Genomic DNA, 23,211 nt, shown 5'->3' with positions numbered 1-23,211 from the left:
CCCCCGAGGCTGGCCAGCTCAGCCGCCCTTTAGTGCACTGGTCTTTGGGCGCTGCAGGTAGACGTCAGTGCATAAAGACCAATGCACTGCTGCGCCGCTGAGCCAGCTGGCCTAGGGGAAGCCAGCCAGCTCTCTGTAATGGAAGGAACCCTGCAGCGAAGAAGACACTCTTTCTGCTGGAAGCAGCTGGCTGGGATGACTTTGAGGATGAATAGGTGCTGCCACAATTATCTGAACTCACTTATCTGTAGCCCTCAGGGAACACGGCCCTTTTATGGATAACAGGAATTTTCAGCTAAAGGATGTTACACTGCCTATAATACTCTGAAATGAACTGGAGTTGACAGTAGGATGAAGTGAGTGGTGGGGGTAGAGTTGATATCCTTTAGTCATATTACTAAGTTTTGGGTTCCTTTCTTAGCTGTCTGTGAAAGATCAGTCAGCACTTGCAGCATTCTGTTTCCTCACGAGCACCAGTCATTCCTCATGAGCACCAGTCACTGGGGTGCCATGCTAGCATAGGTGCTGTAGCACCCCCTGGCTTGAAGTGGTTTCCATCATATACAGGGTTTACAATTTGGTTCAATGGCTCTCAGCACCCCCACTATACAAATTGTTCCAGCACCCTTGCATGCTGGCTCCCCACATTTTACCGGGTCAAGTTCCAAGTTGCTGTCCTGGTTTTCAAGTCCCTTCATGGAACTGGCCCTCAAGCTCCCGCCAGGAAGCGGGGTCTGGGTTTTGCCCCGCTCTGGCACGCCTATGCATAGGGGCAGCCAGGGGATGCTGCATACTGCCCCTGCTCCAAGCACTGCCCCTGCAGCTCCCATTGGCCAGAAACCACATCCAATGGCAGCTGTGGGGTGGCGCCTGCGAACAGGGCAGCACACACAGCTGGCTGTGCCTCTGTGTAGGAGCCAGAGTAGAGACATGCCGCTGCTTCTGGGAGCTGCTTGAGGTAAGCGTCGCCCAGAGCCTGCATCCCTGACCCCCTCCCACGTCCCAACCCCCTGCCTCAGCCCTGATCTCCATTCCTCCCTCCAAACCCCTCAGTCCCAGCCTGGAGCACCCTCCTGCATCCCCAGCCTCACCCCAGAGCCCACATCGCCAGTCAGAGCCCTCACCCCGTCCTGCACCCCAACCCCCAATTTTGTGAACATTCATGGCCCGCCATACAATTTCCATACCCAGATGTGACCCTTGGGCCAAAAAGTTTGCCCACCTCTGTCTTACAGAATACTTCCCTTTCTGTGGTAATGACGTCCCTTGGCAGCTATGTTTTTCAAAAACTATATGAAGTAGTCAGTCTCAAGGATGAAGTGCATGAAAGCAAGCAACAAGGCTTTCTCAGAAGTAAGGCCAAGACTCATTACCGAAGGAGATCAGATACACCACAAATCTCACAGCTCTCAGCATGAAGTGAAAACCCACATCTCTGACATGGTTTTCCTCCAGCCCCACCTACAAGTGTCAAAAGAGGGATAGATGAAGAGAAGGGAAAAAAGAACTGAAGGGAGAGAAAATAGAAGGAAAAACAGGATAAGGAAAGGCAAAAATATCACCCAATTGCCCTCGGGAAAAGAAGGGAGGAAAATTAGATCTTGGGCCACTGCTGAATTTGGTTTTCAATTCTTTCAGGAGGCACTCAAATCTACAAGAATGGATACTTTTATAAAAAACATAGATTGCTCTGATCATCCATTCTATCTTTATATCTCTTCCGCAAATTTACCAGGGTCAAACATTTCTAGAGATGCTGCTGGAAACCTATTCCATGGTTTGATGTAGTTATTATCTTTCATCTTTCTAAGTAAGATGTCTAGCCATTTATCACTAACATCACTTGTTATAGTTCACAGTTAGATTTCTGACAGGAGCTGGGATATTAAACCACTCACTCATAATATAATGGAGGTAAGTTTTTTTAGCCTACTGGGAAAGTAGCAAATTTATTTTACAATCCTTAATGCTAATTTACAAGGATTTAGCTTGCTCAGCTCCATCTTATTTGTATGAACTCTTGTTTCTTATTATGAGGGTGTCTGCACCTCGTGGCTTACAATGGGCTTTTATCTGCTCCATGAAATAATTTTAAATGAGTACTTAAACTTGTTGCCCGCTTGTGTTAGTGGGCCAATTACAGAAAAAAATGAGTGTGTAGAACTCCTTTGCTGATTTGTTTCTTCCCTTTGTAATCATTCTTCCATCAGATGATCTATTCAGGTGCTTTCATCTGTGGCTATATTATTGGTAGGTTTTTGTGTGTGTGCTAAACTACAATAAAACCCATCCAGTATTCTGGGTGTCCCTGAAAATCTTTTAAAACATACTAATAAATAGAGAGCTGTTTGGAAGCTGGTCAGGAAAATTTTTCCCCCTGAAAAATTTAGATGAAAAGGAGGTGGGGGAGGGAATTGCTTTCTTTGACTCTTTTCTTGGATTTTTTTCAGGTTTGCATTGAAAAACCAAGAACTGAAAACTTAAACATTTCCGTTTTCCAAAAAAGCCATTTTGGGGGGTAATTCATTGTTTGATACAACATTTCCAACTAGCTCTATCCATCATTTACCCAAGATCAAATTAAGTAACCCAATGATAACATAACAAATATAACAAAAATTAATCAGCCTCCTCACACAATCTTCACAAGATTCCCACAGCATTGCTATGCAGCCCATACCCAGGACCTGACTCCTCACAGTCAAGGGAGAAAAGATACACCTTGCAATCCTTTCTCAAGCCTAACAAACTCAGGCTGTTATGGATCAGGCTGGGAGAAGGGAGTTTCATAGGCCCACTTTATAAGTTCATATGTTATGAGTGGGTTCTACAAGTCTACGATTCTATGACTCACCCTAACACTCAGAAACTCTGGGCAGTTTTAAAAAAAATCAACCTGTTTGATAAATGTTTTCTTTTTTACCCCAAAGGTGGTAATCATGCCAACAATTGCTCTAGCCAGAGGTGCAGTAGGGTCAGTTTTCAGTCCTGAACCAGTGACAGGTTTAAAGACTAATATCTCACAATCCTGCAGAACTGGATATGGGAGGTCCATGCCCTTGGGAAGAGGAGATTCATAGCTCTTACTTCTTGACATGGAATGTCCCAAGATGTTGAACTTTAAAGCCGTAACATTTTTATGCATAGAAAAGATATATTAGGGCTCTGACTTAGAGATGTTTTAAATGCATTAGTTATAATTTCTTTCCTTCTGAGCTCTGTACATTTGGACTCTTGGTGACCAAGATACTTGGCTTTGATAGTACCACCATACAAAAACAGTCCCAAAATATTATTTAAAAAAACTCTTTATTATATTCCTAAAATAACACTATACAGGAAAGATTACCTGTATCGCCTCCGTGCCATTTGGGTGCTTGAGAAAAACAGCTTCCAGCAGTTCCCACAGACAGCAGCACAGAGGCTGGGAGAACTGAACATGAAACTACCTGTTGTAACAACCAGGCAAGGTACTAACAAACTTCAACAGGACTTTATTCTTAAAGTGGAAACCTCTTTACCAAGCTGCTGCTGCACCCTCAGTAGCTCTCACTCAGCCTCCTCAACTCCTCCCCAGTCCTTTCTGTTTCCTGTCCTTTCAGACTCCCAATGATTCTAATAATTACAAGCAGCATCTAAACACCACATTCCCTCCTCTCTTAAGGAACTCTCCCAATTAAAATAAACATTGTTGTTCTAACCACATGAACAAATATGAAACAAGACACTATACTGTTGGCAGAAATATTACACTGAAACCACTGTAGATACTACATAACATAGTCTCTAGTCCAGACAGGTAGTCGTCTGGGTCTGACAGGCCATCTCTCAAGCCGCAGTTCCAGTGCAATGTCTTGTTGTGTTGATATTATGGTGAAGTCATCCAATGCAGACTGGGTGTTGGCATAATCTCCTCTTGGTGCAAGGGCAGGTGCAAGGTAAGAAGCTTTCCATACCCACCCATCAGAAAGTCGATAGGTGTAAGGTCCCTTCTTCTCTATGATTTTAAGAGGAGCTGTGAATTTATGGTCCCCTTTTTGTAAAATTCTAGGTTTTCGTATTCTAACAAAGGAACCACACTCAAACTTTGGTTCCTTAGCACCCCACCGCTTGTCTGTGAAATACTTATACTTTGCTTATTTCTGTTCAACTGTTTTTTCGCACATCATCCTTAGTTGGGGCATCAGGTCGTGCCTGTAACAATCCAGCGATGTTCAGTTTAGTATTCACCTGTTTCCCATGCAGTAACTCTGTGAGTGATCTTTGCATTGTGGCATATCGTGTAGCCTGGTATGCCTGCAAGAAATCAGTAGTGAAGGTTATTCACAATCGCCCTTCCAGTTTAGCTGTTTGCAAACTCTCTTTCAAATGTCTGTTAAACTGTTTGATTTCCCCACTGGCTTGAGTGTAATATAGGGATGACCTTCTGTGTAAAATGTTCCTCTCTGCTAGAAAAGTTTCAAACTCCAGGGAAGTAAATTGACTACCATTATCTGAAACCAGTTCTTTGGGGTTACCTTCCCTGCTAAAACTGAAGAGAGGAACTTAATTACTGAGATTTGTGATGTAAACGCTACCTCAGGCCATTTACTGAAATAGTCTATTAAAGTGATGGCATAACGGCAGTCACTTGGAGCAGTATCAAAGGGTCCTACAATGTCAATCGCCACTTCTTCCCATGCAGATTCAGGAAGAGGAACAGGCTGTAATGGAGGGGTACATGTCACGGCTGTCTTAGCATGTATTTGGCAAGTGACAGAGGATTTTATGAGTGCTTCAGTTTGAGAGTCCATCCCTGGCCACCAATACAGGTCCCATAGTCGTTCTTTGGTTCTGACAATTCCTTGATGAGTATCGTGTGCCAGGTGTATGTGTTTTGACTGTAATTCTTCTGGCACAAGTAGCTGGTGTGTACCTCGTAGCACAGAGCCATCAAGCAAAGAAAGTTCATTCCAACTCTAAAATAAGGCAGCAAAACTGGGTCAAGGTTTTTATGGTTACTGGACCATCTTTGTCAGAAATTCCCGTAGTTTTTGTTGAATTGGACACACTGAACAAGCAGCTTGAAATTGTTCTCTTGTAACTGCAGTAAGAGTTATAATAAGCACAACTACTCATCCTCATCCTCCGGTGGGCCATCTGGTGAAGGCAAAGGCAGGCAAGAAAGGCAATCAGCCAGCACATTTTGGTTTCCAGGCTTATATTCCAGTTCATAATTGAAAGAGAGTAGTCTTGCAGACCATCTAGCAGTACGATATCCTGCTCTTCCCAGTCCTTTTGTGGTGAGCAATGTCATCAAAGGGCTGTGCTCTGTGTGCAACTTGAATGTGTGGCCCCACAGGTAAGTTCTCCATTCTTCAGTAGCCCAGACACAAGCAAGTGCTTCTTTTTCAACTGTAAAATATTTTCTCTCAGCGTTACTTAGTGTCCTTGAAGCAAATGCAACAGTCCTCTCTGTGTTGTCCTCATGAAAGTGTGTGAGGACAGCCCCAAGTCCATAATCAGAAGCATCATTAGTTACAATTGTGGGCAATGCAGAACTGAATAGTGCAAGTACTGGATTATGTACAATCAAGTCTTTCACCATTTCAAAACAAGGTTGTGCATCCATTGTCCACACTAAGGTTGAACTTCTCCGTAGTAATTCTCATAACGGTTCAATGACAGAAGCATAATTGGGAATTAATTTTGCATACCAGGAGATAAGACCCAAGAAGGAACGTAAGGTTTGCAAATCTGTTGGAGGAGGAGTATTTGAAATTGCCAGGATATGATCTGGATTAGGTTTTAGTCCAGCCTGTGAAATTGTATGCCCCGGAAAGGAGAGTTCAGTTTGTCTAAATTTGCATTTGGACCTATTGAGTTTGAGGCCTGCTTTGCTGATGCAGTTTAGTACAGATTGCAGGTTATTGTCATGCTCCTCAGAAGTATTTCCAAACATGATAATATCATCCAGATAGCACTGACCTCCATGTTGATTCTTCAGAATCAATGACATCATTTTTTGGAAGGTGCTTGGGGCAGATGCAAGACCGTATGGAACACGTTTAAAACGAAATAGTCCCTCATGTGTAATAAATGCTGTAAGGTCTCTGCTATCTTCATGCAACATAACCTGGTAGTATGCGCTCTGCAGATCAAGAGTAGAAAACATATTTACTCCACGGAGTTCTGCAAATTCTTATTCTATGTGAGGAAGAGGATGGCTGTCAATCACAATAGCTTTATCTGGCTCCCTTAAGTCCACACAAAGGTGAATGCCTCCACCCTTCTTCTGCATCACTACTATAGGTGAAACCCATTCCGAGGAGTCGATCTCCTCAATAATGTCCTTTTGAACAAGTTTTCTAAGTTCCTCTGAAACAGCTTCCCTGACTGAAAATGGTAAGCGCTGTAACTTCTGTCATACAGGCATCACATTATTCCACATTTTAACTTTATGCAGAAATCCATAATCACAGCCGAGTTTCTCCTCAACCTGATTTTGGGTCCCAGCTGAAACTGGTATGTGTACCGCAGAAGTGCTTTGCTGAGGAAGATCAATTCATCCATTAACTACCCTGAGATTTAAAGTAGCCAATAAATCTCTGTCAAGGATAGGAGTGCCTTTGTGGACAATGTAGAACTCTGCAGTTACACAGCAATCACCAAAAGTAACTATTGCTGGCAGGCAGCCATGTATTGGAATATGGTTTTTCAAATAGCACACCAAGTGAAGTTTGGGTTCAGTTAGAGGCACATCTTTAAAGTAATGCAGATAGATGGAATCAGCTAGTATAGATACTGCTGAGCCAGAGTCCAACATTAGCTGAATGGAGTGTGATTTGCCTGAGGGTATGGCGGAAATGTTTACAGTGCACTTTATTTGGTCTGGAATATGTGCAGTAGTGATTTTGTCCATGCTCAGCACAGTAACATCTGGTATTGTAACTGCATGCACCTGTTGATTGAACTGGCAGCTGCGACATACTTTAGCAAAATGCCCAATCTTTTTGCAATGATTGCACTGAGCTACTTTTGCCGGACATCCTGTGTAGCTTGCAAGGTATTGTGTGGATCCATAGTGAAAGCATGCTTTTACTGTATTTTGAATTTGCTGATTCTGTGGTTTTTCATTAATTTTCCTCTGGGAGTCATTTGTCTGCAGTGATAGTGAACTTTTCTGCAAAGGAGTCACAGCCTGGACTGTGTCTCCTCTATCCATGCTCATTATTTTGGCTTCAGCTGTAGCTGACTCAATCTGAGTAGCAATTGTTATTGCTTTTTCTAGTGTAAGTTGTGGTTCTAGAAGTAACTGTTCTTTTACCCGAAGCATGGTGGTTTTCTCAATGAGCTGGTCTCTAATCATCTCATCTGCCATATTCCCAAAGTCACAAGTTACAATCAGACTCCTCAGGGAAGCAATATACTGCATTATAGTCTCCCCTGTTTTCTGCTCACGCTGGCGAAATCTGTAGCGATTAGCTACTACATTTACTTTTGGCACAAAAAAGTTCTTTAATGCAGTGAGTGCAGTCTTATATTTATCATCTGCAAGGGGAAAAGTGTAAAATATACGCTGCCCTTCTGCTCCAAGGCAGTGGATTAGCAGAGCACACTTTCTTACTTCAGAAATCTCTGTAGCAGTGATTGCAAGCAAATAAGTCTCAAATATATGGATCCAGGCAGTAAAAGCAATGGGAGGCTCACCTGGGCTTTGCAGAAAGGGTGCAGGTGGGTTCAGAGGCATAAGATCCATCCTCCTTGCCAAAATGTTCTAACAACCAGGCAAGATACTAACAAACTTCAACAGGACTTTATTCTTAAAGTGGAAACCTCTTTACCAAGCTGCTGCTGCACCCTCGGTAGCTCTCACTCAGCCCTCTTAACCTCTCCCCCCTCCTCCCTGTTTCCTGTCCTTTCAGACTCCCAACAGCCAGTGCTCCCAGTTCTAATAATTACAAGCAGCAAATAAACACCACATTCCCTCCCTAGTCTTTGCTTGAGCCAGAAAAACTGCCTGAGGGGCCTGAAGAAAGAGCTCATCTGACAAGCAGGAAAACCAACTGCAGGCCCCAGAGAGCCTCAGTTTTGTCAACTCTTGTGTATTTTACCATGAGTCTTCCAATTTTTGGTGTTTTTCTTAAAACACCAGCTGCTGTAATCAAGGGATTGCATGAGAAAGCAAATTTCTAGCCCTCATGATTGCAGTTAAAAGCTTGAAACTGGGAGGCGAGTTTACCCTAAAGGCTCAGAAACCAGATGGGTATGTGTGTGTGTGGGGCGAAATCCACAAAAGTATTCATTTTTTAAATAAAATCATGATTGTTAAGCCAATCTCATGGTTTTTTGGGGCCTGACTCATGGTTTATGAATGCTTGAAGTTCACATGGCAGACACCACCCGAACCCGTGAGCTGAGTCTGGACAGAACCTATATTTGGGAGGAAGAGAAGGAGTTACCAAGCCAGAGCACGACCAATAGGCCAGAGTGATCGGTGGAAGGGACAGGTGTTTGGAGAGAGAGAGTGCTGGCTGCAAGGAGTTAGGTTACAGCAGCAGGTGAGGACACAGCTGCTGAGTTGCTGTCTGCCACAGAGAACTAGACGTTCCATTTTGTTTTTCTTGACCTGAAAGGGCTGCCTGTCAGCTGAGTCTAGGAGGTTTCTCCTGCATTGGGATCAAGGGCTCAGCTCAGGCTTGAGACAACAGGGGACCCACTCAGCCTAGACGGAGAGTTATTGGCTTCCTGGTGAAGTGCACTACGCCTCTCATCAACCTGCCACTCTACCCACCAGCTAATGCCTGTGGAGGGCCATTCTTGTTATTATTACCTCGTTGTTGGCTTTTTGAGTATTTAAAGGAGGGAGTGTTTGATTATAGCTATGTGACTGGATTGTCACTCGTTTCTTATCGCTAACTCTGCTACCTTTTCCTTTTGTCCCTAGTTCCTGCCCTTCCCCTTTATTTTACCCTTTTCTTTTCCTGGAATAAATATTTGTTTGTCTGTAAAATCTGTTAGTTCCCTGTCTCCTTTCATTCTGATCTGTAATGTCCTGTAACTCATAGGAGTTGTTATGCGCTAGGTGGAGGCACTGAGCGCCAAGAACCCAGGGCCCATTTTTCCTAAGACGGGACACTGAGTTCCTGAGGAGGGAGGAATACAAGGCTCTAATCATTCTAGGGGATCATGGCTACCCCAGGAAGGGGCTACTCACACAAAGCTTTAAGTGAAATAAAGGGTCCCCTGGCTGCTTGGCTCCCCAGCTGTCCACCTGGCAGGCTCCTCAGATTCCCAACTGCCCACTAAGGTTTTTTGCAATTTTTTTCTGCAGAATGGAAGTTCCAGTTCCAGCACACATCTAAGAGATCAGTTAAATTCAAAATTAACATCCCTTCCACTTAACTCCTAAAAAGAAGCACAGAGTGAAGGATGAATTAGCCTGGGTAATGGCAGTTCCTGTAGGGCTGGACTGATGTGAATCAGCTCATTGTTCTGGGTCTGGGTTAAAAACATCTAGTCTCCAGCTTTACCAGTTTATCATTTTCCTGAACTGCATTTACAGCTTGTGTTTGAACTTCAGTCACACATTTCCTCCCTCCTCCATTCCCCCACTGCCCAGTATTTATTAGCAAGTGCTTGGAATAAACCATATTGTTCTGACAAGCATTTTTATCAGAGTAAATTGGCACACACTAACTGCTTTAATTGAATAGAGGAGTACAGGTTAATATACAGATGTCTCTAATGGTTTACAAACACACGCATTTCCCTGCTAAAGGGTGAAAATATTTCCCAGTGTTAAAGAGGAGACTTACTGTTTCACAATGTAAAAAGGAGAATAATGAGCTGTCCCCACTACTCCCACAGGACATTCTTGAAAACCAGATGGTTGCGTTTTGCAGACGCTTTTAAAGAAAACTTTAAAGAAATATGCAAATCATGCCATTGCTTTTTAGCTTGCATATTTCCTTCTCATTCTCCTTCTCCATCACACGATTGCAAATCTGTTTCCACCTATAAACAGAATATTTATTGTGGGTTTGTTTATCTGTAAATCTGTGAGCTTGTCTTTGTAATACCAAGATGCACATTTCACAGATTGAGTACTGTTATTTATCATTTATATAGTGCCAGAAGGTGTTCACAATGCTTTACATTAGGTCAATGTGTCAGACAAAGAACATAATTCCTGTCCTGAGTTTACAGATTGAAAGGAACACCATCAACCTGAAAACCACATTTCTGTCTCAAAAGGTTTAGCTACTGTTGTCAAAAGTAACACCCATATCTGAAAAAAGATACCATATATATGTATACAGGGTGTGTGTATAAAGGAGACCCCCTCCTAATTCCATGTTGAGCAACAGCAGCAGCAATCCTGTTGCTCTGTTATTGGTAAACACCCTGTTGCAGGGTCTGAGGAACACCATGTATATAAGCTTACTCCAGGGCAGCGTATGAAGGTGCATGGAACAGGAAGTGCAAATGACCATCAATAATACTGTAAACTTTACAATGCACAGAGTGCTGCAAATGCATAAAGACACTAAAAAAAGAAAAATCTATATATGTATTTATATTCTCTCTCTCTCTCTCTCTCTCTCTCTCTCTCTCTCTCTCTCTGGCTGTTGCTGAGCATGAGCTAGGAAGTTGTCTCCTTTTCCTGCATAGAACAACAGGAGCTGAAGGGCGGTGGCCGGAGGAACTTCTCCACCTTCACTCCCCAGATCCAATCATTGTGCTGAGGAGCAATGGGAGCCACAGAGCCCCCTTCACTCTCCAGACCTCTGTACAGGTGCAAGCATAGGTGCTGGAACTAGGGGTGCTGGGGGTGCTGCAGCTGCCAGTACAGAAAGTCACAAATAGGAATGTCCATTTCAGGTGATGTTTTGACATTCCAAAATCTGTTTTTGATCCAATTCCAAAGTGAAAACAAATATTTTCCAAATTTCCCATGAAACAAAATTTCCAAAATATTTTGTTTTGGAAAAATTAACAGTTTAAGAGATTTTCAACATTTTGTTTCAATTTTGATTTTTCGCCTCCCCCTCCCCAATTTCTATACTACTTTTATTTTTTCTACATCATTACATGATGTATGAGTCGTGCACACCAGGACATGATATAGTTGAAATATTCTATTGTAATTTAATTTAATTTAATTTAATTTTTAAAATTACTAAGAACAGCTGCTTCTTAAACTAGATTGAAACATCATATCTTCTTTTTGAGATCAAAGAAAAATAAAAATGTCCTGATGCCATGAAATAATATAAAAATAATACACATTTTTACAATGCCATACAATCAAATTGAAATTCTGAAATTTTTCCAAAATGATTTTTTTCCAGACTGAAAAATGTTTCACTTCAAAAAATTTTCGTAGGAAATTTTCTCAAAATCAATATAACTTCATGAAAAATTATGATTTTCTTGAAACAGCTTTTTCTGATGAAAAACTATTTCAACAAAAGATTTCTGACTGGCTTTTAAGTCCCAGGGAGAAGTTTGAAAGTTAGGAGGCCGCAAGCAGGAATATTCATGGAGGGGGCTAGGGCTGAGCAGAAGGCAGGTGTGGTAGTATTGGTCTCAGGCCTGCCCACTCTCCCATGCCAACCACCCTCCTCATTTCTCCCTCAACGCTTATAAACGTCAGGAAGAAGCAGAAATTCCCTCAACACTTACATTTAATGCAATCTAATATTAGGACATACTGTTTCATACTTTCAGAAACAAAGTTTTTGAAAATAGTCACTTTCAGAATGTTCAGGTAGAACAGGGCTCCTTAAAAGAATGGGTGTAGTACAATGCAATAGAAACAAGTGCCTTGTAGGCAAATGCAGGGGAGTTTGAACTATGGTAAGAGAATATGGGAAACATTTTTGGAGTTCCATTCCATTGGTGTCCGACCATTGTATAAGGCAGAGGTGGGCAAACTTTTTGGCATGAGGGCCACATCTGGGTATGGAAATTGTATGGTGGGCCAGGAATGCTCACAAAATTGGGGGTTGCGGTGTCGGAGGGGGTGAGGGCTCTGGCTGGGGGTGCGGGCTCTGGGGTGGAGCTGAGGATGAGGGGTTGGGGGTGCAGGAGGGTGCTCCAGGTAGGAACTGAGGTATTGGAGATGCAGGAGGGTGTTCCAGGCTGGGACTAAGGGGTTCAGAGGGCAGGAGGGGGATCAGGGCTAGGGCAAGGGGTTGGGGTGTGGGAGGGGGTCAGGGATGAATGCTCCGGGTGGTGCTTACCTCAAGCAGCTCCCAGAAACAGTGACATGTCCCCACTCTGGCTCCTACGCGGAGGTGCAGCCAGGCGGCTCTGTGTGCTGCCCTGTCCAGAGGCAACATGCCACAGCTCCCATTGGCTGTGGTTCCTGGCCAGTAGGAGCTGTGGGGGCAGTGCTTGGGGCAGTGGCAGTGTGCAGAGCCCGCTGTCTGCCCCTACACGTAGGAGCGCCAGAGCGGGGCAAAACCCAGACCCCGCTCTGTGGCCGGAGCTTGAGGGCCGTTTTAAAATGTTTGGAGGGCTGGATGCAGCTCCCAGGCCATAGTTTGCCCACCCCTGGTATAGGGTCTAGCATTCTGCTGATGTGCAGCTCTTCTCCAAACATTTGTGAGAAGCCAGTTATATGAATGTTCATGGAAAAGCAAATAATAACAACAACAAAAAGGAACATATATAGTTAGATCTAATCACAAATTGGATGTAGTGAACATGTGTGTAAAAAGTTTCTTACCAGATGCACAGCTTGGATCTTAAACTACTCCTGGGGTGTTATTAATTTGCAATCAGTAAATGTCTCCCAGTCACTATGCAATATTTGAGACAAAGAATACATTGGTATGGGCACACACATAGAGAAATCTACTGTGTGTCAAAAACATGCCTTGGTGCAAAAGATATCAGTGAAAACAAATCCTGATATAACTAGCAAAAGAGAATCGAGATTAAAATATCATGTGAATTAAACAGAGAACATGAAGAGGTGTACACCGCCCTACTGATATGTATGATAAATCCAGGTAGGCACTCTTGCAACTGTGTCCTCAGAGTCTCTTCCTCAGCATCAGGTTGACTAGTCATAACTTAGCAAGTCTGGCAATCAGGAAACAGTTAGCCATAATATAATTTTTAAATTGTTTAAGCCCCTTGGTGGAAAACTTAATTTAAGAAAACATAGAAGAATCATCTCAGTTTTAACCCTCTAAAATTCATGTTTTCAGTGATGTAGTGGTCACACTTTGTATTAAGGTTCCATTTATAAATGGTTCATAAGGGGTTAAACATGTTTTAATAGATAGTTTGTCAATTGTTATAGAGACCAAAAGATCAACAGGCAGTTTACATCCCTGTCTTAGAGCCATTTGAAACACCTTCTACTGACGAGTTTATGTCCATCCATATCATATGCTGCTCATGTCTGTAACGTGCTTATAACAGCTATTAATAATTTATTAACCCTTTATAAATAGAATCTTAATATGAAATGTGAGCAACATGTGTGAGGTCTCCGGTACTACTATGTTGCTTGTAGAATTGTGTGAATAATTTGTAATGAATACATTGTTCAGTGAATTTTGTCTTTTTTTCTAGTCATAAATTGATGACAAATGGAATGTGATTTAACAAATATATTTGTTATTGGACAGTATTTGCTGAATAGGTGTTGGGTTCCTCTTTTCTTAACTTCTTTATTAAGGATCTGAGAAGACATTCTACTGAGATAAATGAAGTTATGCTAGCAGAGAATTTGACCGTGAACTTGCAGATTATACTCAACTGGGAGGTACTGCAAACACCAGTGAGAGTGGAGATCAAGACCAAGGGACCTAGTTAGACCAGAAATAGTTCCAAAAATGCAAACTTTCAACCTGGAAAAATTCTAATTGATTCAGGGCCAGATCCTGCTCTCACTTACACCAATTTAAATTAGGAGTAGTTCCCCCGAAATGAATGGAGTCAAATGAATGGGTAATGATGTACAATCAGAATTAGGCCCACAGATTGCAAGAGTGGAGGAATTAATCCAAATTGAAAAGATTCATTGATCTGAAGCTATCTGGAAAGCAGTAATAATGAGAGAGGGCTGGCATCCATATTTATATATAAATCTAAATTTATCTGTAAGTGGCCTGACTTAAGAGTTACTGAGCACACACAGCCATCCCTCAAGTCAATGGAGATGGCAGGAAGTCAGCACATCTAAAAAACAGAACACTTTCTTAGATGCCTAAATTTGGAGTTAGGTGCCTCAATCTAGGCCTCCAAATTTGAAAATGGTGGTCTGTACTTACAGCTTAGCTAAACAGTGGCAAAGATGGGAAATTATAATTTTAGAGATGAGCAGGAGTTGCAAAGCTCAGACCTGGATTATGATCCGAATCAGAACTTCTCCAAAGAATGGAGTTTTCAGATTCAGAGTTCTGATCTAATTCTGTTGTGCCCTGGGGATATTCCCTCCGGATTCATAATCAGAACCAAAGAAGTGCCTGCTCCAGAGAATTCATCCAAGGTTTTATACTGAGCCCAGTGCATGCTAAAACAGGTGAAATGGTTTGGACCCCCATTCTGGGATGCCACCTGATGTACTTGGATTTCACTGAGCCTCTCCTGCTCCACCAGCTTGGGTTCCCACTCCCTGTTTTGCTGAATTAGGCTCTCTGGCCTCTTGCAGCACACGCACACACACAGGTAGGGCCATACCTAGCTGCAGCCATAGACTGAAGTCAGCTCTGTGTGAGAGGAATCCCCCAGCACTCATTTGCACACCCCTTTTGGGAGACAAACCCAAAATAATACTATCTTGCACAGTATAGAAAAATCTGGAAAGCGCAAGCTCATAAAAATCTGCCCTCTTCCTCAGTGTGAAGAGAGATGTGTATGACTTCTTGCTGCCCCCGTTTAGAAATTACATAAACTGAGTTTAATAATAAACAAAATAAGTTTATTAATTACAAAAGGTAGATTTTAAGTGGTTAAAGGGATAGCAAACAGAACAAAGCAGATTAACTTAGTAAATAAACAAAAGCCACAAACTGAGCTTGACACACTAGATAGGTAGGATACAAATTAGCAAATTCTCATCCTGACTGATAAACAGGCTGGCAGATTTTTAAGGCACAGGTTCCCTTGGCCTTCCCGGGTTTTCATACACAGGCTATTAGCCTGGGACCACCACTTCTCACAGTTCAGTCTTTGTTCCTCAGGTGTTTTCAGGTGTGTTGTTGTAGGGAGAATGAGGACCCTTCATGTTGCCATTGTCCCTCTTTTATATCTTTCCCCCACTTGTTGGAAAGCTTTTTTGCTGTGACCAGGGTCAAACAGTTCCCATTGTGTAGTGTTATCTCTGAGAGGTTTCTATTGCACACAGTTCCTGGGGTAATCCCTATACTTGTGTGCATTCCTTCAATAAGCCACTCACATTGTTTGGCCCCATCCAACGTAGCACATCTGAAATACAGAGAAATGGCCAATATTCCCAGCTTCAGATACAAAAATGATACATGCATACAAATTGGATAAACACATTCAGTAAATCATAACCTTTCCAATGATGTCTTACATGAGTCATCTTGCATAAAATACATCTCAGTTATGTCATATCCATATCATAAGCATATTTCCATAAAGGATATGGAGCATAATGTCACAACAGGATTTTGCGGGTCAGATCCACAGCTAGTATAAATTGGCATAGCTCCACTGAAGTAACTAGAGCTACATGGATTTACACCAGTTAAAAATCTGGCCCTGTGAGTTTACGCATAAGAACATAAGAACAGCCATACTGGGTCACACCAATGGCCCATCTCGCCCAGTATCCTGTCTTCTGACAGTGGCCAATGGCAGGTGCTTCAGAGGGAATGAACAGAACAGGTAATCACCAAGTGATCCATCCCCTGTCATCCAGTCCCAGCATCTGGGAGCCAGAGGCTTCGGGAAAGCCAGAGCACAGGGTTGCATCCCTGACCATTTTGGCTAATAGACATTGATAGACTTATCCTCCATGAATTTCTATACATCTTTTTTTGAACCCAGTTATTCATTTGGCTTTCACAACAGCCCCTGGCAATGAGTTCCTCAGGCTGATTGTGCGTTGTGTGAAGCAGTATTTCCTTTTGTTTGTTTTAAACCTGCTACCTATTAATTTCATTGGACACCCACTGGTTCTTGTGTTATGTGAAAAGGGAGATAATATTTCCACATATATTTTCTCCACACATTCATGATTTTATAGACCTCTATCATATCCTCACTTAGTTGTCTCTTTTCCAAGAAAAACATCCTCAATCTTTTTAATCTCTCTTACATATCCCATATCATTTTTGTTGCCCTTCTCTGTCCCTCTTCCAATTCTAATATGTCTTTTTTGAGATGGGGCTACCAGAACTGCGTGCAGTATTCAAGGCATGGGCATACCCTGGATTTATGTAGTGGCATTATGATATTTTCTGTCTTATTATTTATCCCTTTTCTAATGGTTCCTAACATTGTTCATTTTTTTGACTGCCGCTGCACATTGAGTTGATGTTCTCAGGGAACTATCCACAGTGTCTCCAAGATCTCTTTCTTGAGTGGTAACAGCTAATTTAGATCCCATTATTTTGTGTATATAGTTGGAATTATGTTTTCCAATGTGCATTACTTTGCACTTATCAACATTGAATTTAATCTGCCATTTTGCTGCCCAGTTTTGTGAGATCCCTTTGCACCTCTTTGCATCCCGCTTTGGACTTAACTATCTTGGTGTCTAGAAAATTTGCGTCTTTAACCCGTCCTGAGGTGACATGTTCCCAATCAACATGGGGATATTTTAAATCCCCCATTATTATTGAGTTTTCTATTTTTATACCCTCTCTAATCTCCCTGAGCATTTCATAATCACCATCACAATCCTTGTAAAGTGGTCGGTAGTATACTCCTACTGCTTTACTGTTATTATTCAAGCATGGAATTTCTATGCATAGAGATTCTATGGTACACTTTGATTCATTTAAGATTTTTACTATGCTTGACTCTATGCTTTCTTTCACGTATAGTGCCACTGTCCCACCAACACAACATACTTTATCATTCCTATATATTTTGTACCGTGGTATTACCATGTCCCACTGATTATAATTGTTCCACCAAGTTTCTGTGATGCCTATTATAGCAATATCCTCATTTAATACCAGGCACTCAAGCTGACCCATCTTAGTATTTACACTTCTAGCATTTGTATAGAAGCACTTATATAATTTGTATTTAGTTGTCTGCCTTCATGTGATGTAATTGAATGAGAGTCTTTTTCATTTGACTGTTTCTCTTCAGCTCCTACCAGTATTTTATCAACTTCTATCCTCTCCTCTTTACTAGAATATAGAAAATCCCCATTAATAGATCCTCTCCTCAGGGCTGTCTCTATCTGAACCATGTGCTCCTCTGTACCTGTCAGGTTTCCTCCAGCCCTTAATTTAAAAACTCCTCTCTGACCTTTTAAATTTTACATTCCAGCAATCCATTTCCCTTTTAGGTTTAGGTGCAGCCCATCATTCCTATATAGACGCCTCCTTTCCCAAAAGGTTCCCCAGTTCCTATTAAACGTAAATCCCTCCTCCTTACACCATTGTCTCATTCACACATTGAGACCCTGAAGTTCTGCCTGTCTACCTTGCCCTACATGTAGAATTGGAAGCATTTCAGAGAGTGCTAAAATGGAGGTTCTGGACTTTAATCTCTTTCCTGGCCACCTAAATTTGGCCTCCAGGACCTCTCTTCTATCTCATTGATAATAGACACCCACGGCTGGAGCGTGCCAACTGATTTGGGCTAGTGGGGTAGGGTTGACAGGCATCTGGATTTTGACCAGAATGCCCAGTTGAAAAGGGACCCTTGTGGCTCCAGTCAGCACCGCTGACTGGGCCGTTAAAAGTCCAGTTGGCAGAGCAATGGGGCTAAGGCAGGCTCCCTGCCTACCCTGGCTCCCCATAGCTCCTAGAAGTGGCTGGCATGTCCCTGTGGTCCGTAGGTGCAGGTGCGATCAGGGAAGCTTTGCGTGCTGCCCCCACCCTGAGTGCCGACTCTGCAGCTCCCATTGGCTGGGAACCGTGGCCTGCACAGAGCCACCTGCCGTGCCTCCACCTAGGGGCCGGACATGCTGGCTGCTTCTAGGAGCATTGCAGAGCCAGGACAGGCAGGGACCTGCCTTAGTCCCACTGCGCCGCCAACCAGGAGCTGCCTGAGGTAAGCGCCACCTAGCTGGAGCCTGCACCCCCACCTGCACCCCAACCCCTGCCCCAGGTCAGAACCCCTTCCCGCACCCAAACTCCCTCCCAGAGTCTGCACCCAACACTCTTTCCTGCACTCCAACCCCCTACCCCAGCCCTGAGACCCCTCCCACACCCAAACCCCCTTCCGGAGCCCACACTCCCTCCCACATAAGACATCTCTGTCTCCCTTAGCTCTTCCAGTTCAGCAACTCTGGTCTGAGGAGCCCGTACTTGCTCTCTGAGGATCATGAGCTGCTTACACTGAATGCACACATATGTTACCTGCTCACAAGGCAGGTAATCATACATGCTGCATTCAGCAGAATAAACCGAATAGCCCCCACTCTGCTGCTGGACTTCTGCCTGCATTCTTTTTACTCTTGTAGCTTTTTTGTTTTTGTTTTGCAGGGGGGTGTTTGTTGGCCAAAGTTGAGAGAATGTTAGGTATATCTGGCTCTCTCGCTCCCTTCAAAAACTCCCCTGTTTGCTGCTCCTGTTTGCTAGCTCCTGTGGTCACTTAGGAGCTGGCTTTTTAAATCCCTGTTCTCCCTGAATAGCCCCACCCTCTGGCTAAGGGCTGCTAAAAGGATTAGGGATCAAAGCCTCATTAAGAAGGTCTCAGTCTTGCCTAGGAGGCTGCTAGGCTCAGCACATTTCCCCACAAACAGATCACTCCACAAACTTCTGTCAAGCCGGTACACAGTAAGCACAAAACAAACAAACAGACAACAAACTCATCCCAAGGGTCACATACTCACTCCTCTTTCGCCCAGAGAACTCCCTTGCAAAACTCCTGTTTGGTGCACCTGTTTGCTAGCTCCTCTATGGTGCTGGTGACCACTCAGTACCTGTAGACATGAGCACAAAAGCTCACAGGTATGTACTTCAGTTTGGAGTGTCAGTGATAGTGTTTTGATTTGAGGCACTTCCATAAACCTGGGACACCACAAGGCCCATTTCCAAAGAGAACTTTTTACAGGTGTTTGAAGGCTGAAAATATCAAAGGAACCTTCATTGCCTGAGTCATTTTGAACTAGATTACACTAAGCATCTGAGATTACAGTGTAGAGAACAATCCTGCACTGACAGGATGGAGAGAAAAGGTGACTTAAGAGGCCTTCCTATTTTAGGTCCAGGGTACTACAAATATGACATCTTTCCAAGATGGTGGACTGCTATTCAAGAGTAGGTTATGAAATCATACATCTGAATCTTCATACAGTTCCCTATGCTTCTTCTAATGTCCACAGAGGTCATCAATACCTGCAGGGCTTTGCTTATTGACATCAAGGTAGGGTTGAGGGTGAGAGTGACTGAAGTTTCAATAGGAAATGATTAGATGAGTGGCTGCTAACAGTGTACAGAAAAAATTCATTTTTGGCTTGGAACTGAACAGATGTTCTTGACAGACCTGGTAAAATAATACAAGTGTAGCTAGAGATAAATTGGTATGGTAGGACATGTATGAAAAGCCATTCGGAGTTCTCTTAAGTCAAGAATTGATAGGTCTTGTGGAGGGCTAAGCAACTTGCCTAAGGTCACAGGAGGACTTAATGCTAGAGTCATGGTTTAAATTCTGCAGGTCTTTGCTCTCAGCTTGGTATTCAGGCCATTAGATGATACCTCTCCTGCCAATGGATAAATCAATAATTAATGAATGTCCCTGCTATAGGATTACTTAAGGTCCAGAGCTAGAGCACAAGAGGATTAACTAGCATTTACAATGAAAAGTACAGATAAAGCCATACCTTATCTGCATAACTTAACCCCCGGTCCAATTTCAATAGTGTCTATACATTTTAACTTTGACCTACAAAACTGTGCCCCATTCCATCTATAACAGATTTACACTACTTGCTTCTTCTGCAGCCTGTGGTACTTTGTTCCAAAGTTAAAGGACTTCTTTTAAAAAAGAGGCTCAGTTCACATGAATTGCTTATAGGCCATAAACAAATCCTCTCCCTTATTGCCAAGCCATGACTGCTCATTTTTGTTTTAAGATGTTAGCCTTTTTTTTCTTTTTGCTGTGATCTGGAATCCTTCTGGGCCCAGTGCCTTTTCAACCTGTAATAGTCCTTATTGCCTAATTATCTGTTCTAGCATAATCATAAAGCCTTTTAACATTTTACTTTTTCCCTCAGGAAAATATATCTCAATCTCTGCAATAGCTCAGTCTCTGCGATATGACCTTCAGCTTCCATTGTGAACACAGACAAAAAGCATATTCAGGCTCTTAACAATATCAGCTTCATCTGTACTTTCCAACTATCATCACTTAATGACTCACTACTTGCTTGTGGCTTCTTATGTATTTAAAGAACTGCTTGCTGTTTATCTTTATTTCTTTGGCTATTTCTATTCTGCTTATTAATTTAACAGCTCTTATCAACCTAATTTTTTCATTATCTTTTATCCTCCTCCACTGTTTTTAATAGTCCCGGCAAGCCCTGTTCCTATAATAAATAATCCTAATACTCTTTATTCATTTACATTAATTCCCTCAGTTCCCACTGTTTAAACAGTCACTGGCACGTGCAGACTTTGCACATACATACATTCGTGGAGGGGACACTTCATTTATCTTCCTGTGACACGGTATAAAGGCATTCCTTAGCCCTAGCATGTAAAGGGTTACGAGGAGAACCCAGGTTCCCTGCTTATCGCATGGGTGATCTGGTGTGAGGTTATACCAATACACAGAAAGATGCAGCTGGGGCAGCCACTTAGGGGAAAGGTGTGTCTTCTTGCTGAAAGTGGTAAAGGCCTCTGGTGGCTGTAACCAAGTGTTCTGAGCTGCTTGGCTCTTGATTTGGATCATTTTGTGTTAATAAAGCCACACCTGAGATAAGGGCCTTAGAGCCAACTGTAGTTTAGGGCTTTATTTTACCTTCCCCAGCTGGGGTATCTGTCCACCAGTTTATACTCCCTCTTCCCAATGCTGATTGTCGAGGGGACTTGCATTTTCCCTTATCCTATCTACCTTGACTAAAGTAGATTTGAAGGGATTTCTCCCTTCAAGTTAGAGACAGGATATTTTATCAGTCTGAGTGAGAATCACATGCATTCTAGACCCACCTTTTTGCCTATATTCTGCATCCTCCCTCATAAGACAACTCTGAGTGCTGTTTCTCAGAGACCCCAACAGCTGGAAATACAATACCCTGCACCAAGACTGCACATTACCTTTACCACCCATTAACAGGTGAAAAACTGCTGTGCAGGCTCCGCCACTTTGTAACAATCTATGTCCTTGTCCGCCTAAAGACAAAGACAGTGAGGTAACTTGGAAGCCAGGGTGTCTCAAATGGCTGCTTATTGTTCTGTCCCTTGAGCCATTTCCATCTCCGTTAATCTGATCAAAGTGACCCTTCAAATTCAATTGTTTTGACTTTTCCCTTTGCTTTTCATTTTTATTTAATTTCCAAACTTAATAAAATTGTAATTATGGCTCCCCGGCCATTTTCTCCTTTACCTCTCTTTCCTCTCTTTTAACAGCTTCCTAATCCTCAGCAGTTAAAAGACTTCCATGTTTATGTTCCTGATTGTTACTTCTATAGTTATTTTTGTACTTCACAGTCACTGTATTAAATTAATTGTTTGGTGAAATGATCATTTCATTTAGCATTTGGAGAATAAACAATTAAGACTTTGAGGCATTTGATAAAGTATGATCATGATTCTAGACAGATTCCTGAGCAATTTCTATAAAATAATCAAAGCGAAGCACAGATTCACTTTCAACGTAACTTACACTTTGTTGGCTGCGGTCTTCATTTCATCCTTTCCCAATAATTTTGTTTTATATTCACTTGGGACACGTAAATTAATGTCCATTTAAATAGAAAGCTCAAATCTGAAGAGCTCATAGAATTCTAGAAGAGTTCCTTTTGAAAAATAGTTGAATTCATTCCTGAGCATCCTTTAAGATCAAACTTATAGAAAGGAAAATCGGAACCAATATAATGGTTACAATGATATATCCTTTATAACCCTTGCGCTAAATCTCTTTACACCAGTTTACCAGTATAGATTTACTTTTATATTATTCCAACCTCATCGTGATTCTGGGTGACAAAAACTGGAGTCTTGAGGCATCTTGACTATAGAATTTTGTAAAAGAAAGAATATAAAATAATGTTTTCTTTAAGTATTTTATGTTCTTTTAACTTAGCACCTTTCAGGAGCTCCCAGGATGACACTCTGTTAAAAATGTTTTCTTTAAATATTGGAGTTTCATATAACCAGGCACGATCCTACACATATGGAGTTTGTTAGAGAATCAATTACCATTGGCTAATATAGACTTATATTCAAATTACAGCAGCATCCTCTACCACAAAATGGTGATCAATTATATCATTTGCATTCATGGACAGGTAGCACTCACAGTTCTCATAAATATAGGATTTCAGTGAGTTTTCAGTATTCATAACATAATTTTAGAGGAGGATCTATAAATGGAGATTCCCTATGTCCTAATAAGGAGGAGAAGCTGGAAGATGATAAAATACAGGTAGGATCTGATGAGAAACAGTCAGATGAAAAAAAGTCTCTTTCAATTACATCATTTAATGGCAGACAGCTAAAACGTGACAAGTTTTTAAAGTGCTTATAGACCAATGCTAGAAGTCTAAATAATAAGATGGGTGAACTAGAATGCCTCGTATTAAATGAGGATTAAATGAGGATATTGATATCATATATTATCTCTATGGATAATAATTCCATGTTTGAATAATAAGAAGATAACAGTAGGGATATATTCTCGACCACCTGACCAGGATAGTGATAGTGTCTGTGAAATGCTCAGGAAGATTAGAGAGGCTATTAAAATAATAATGGGGAATTTCAACTACACCCATATTGACTGGGTACATGTCACCTCAGGACGGGATGCAGAGATAAAGTTTCTTGACACCTTAAATGACTGCTTCTTGGAGCAGCTAGTCCTAGAACCCACAAGAGGAGAGGCAATTCTTGA

This window comes from Caretta caretta, chromosome 1 (assembly GCF_965140235.1).
Source record: "Caretta caretta isolate rCarCar2 chromosome 1, rCarCar1.hap1, whole genome shotgun sequence".
Taxonomy (NCBI): Eukaryota; Metazoa; Chordata; order Testudines; family Cheloniidae; genus Caretta; species Caretta caretta.
Note: the sequence above shows the minus strand (reverse complement) of the source record.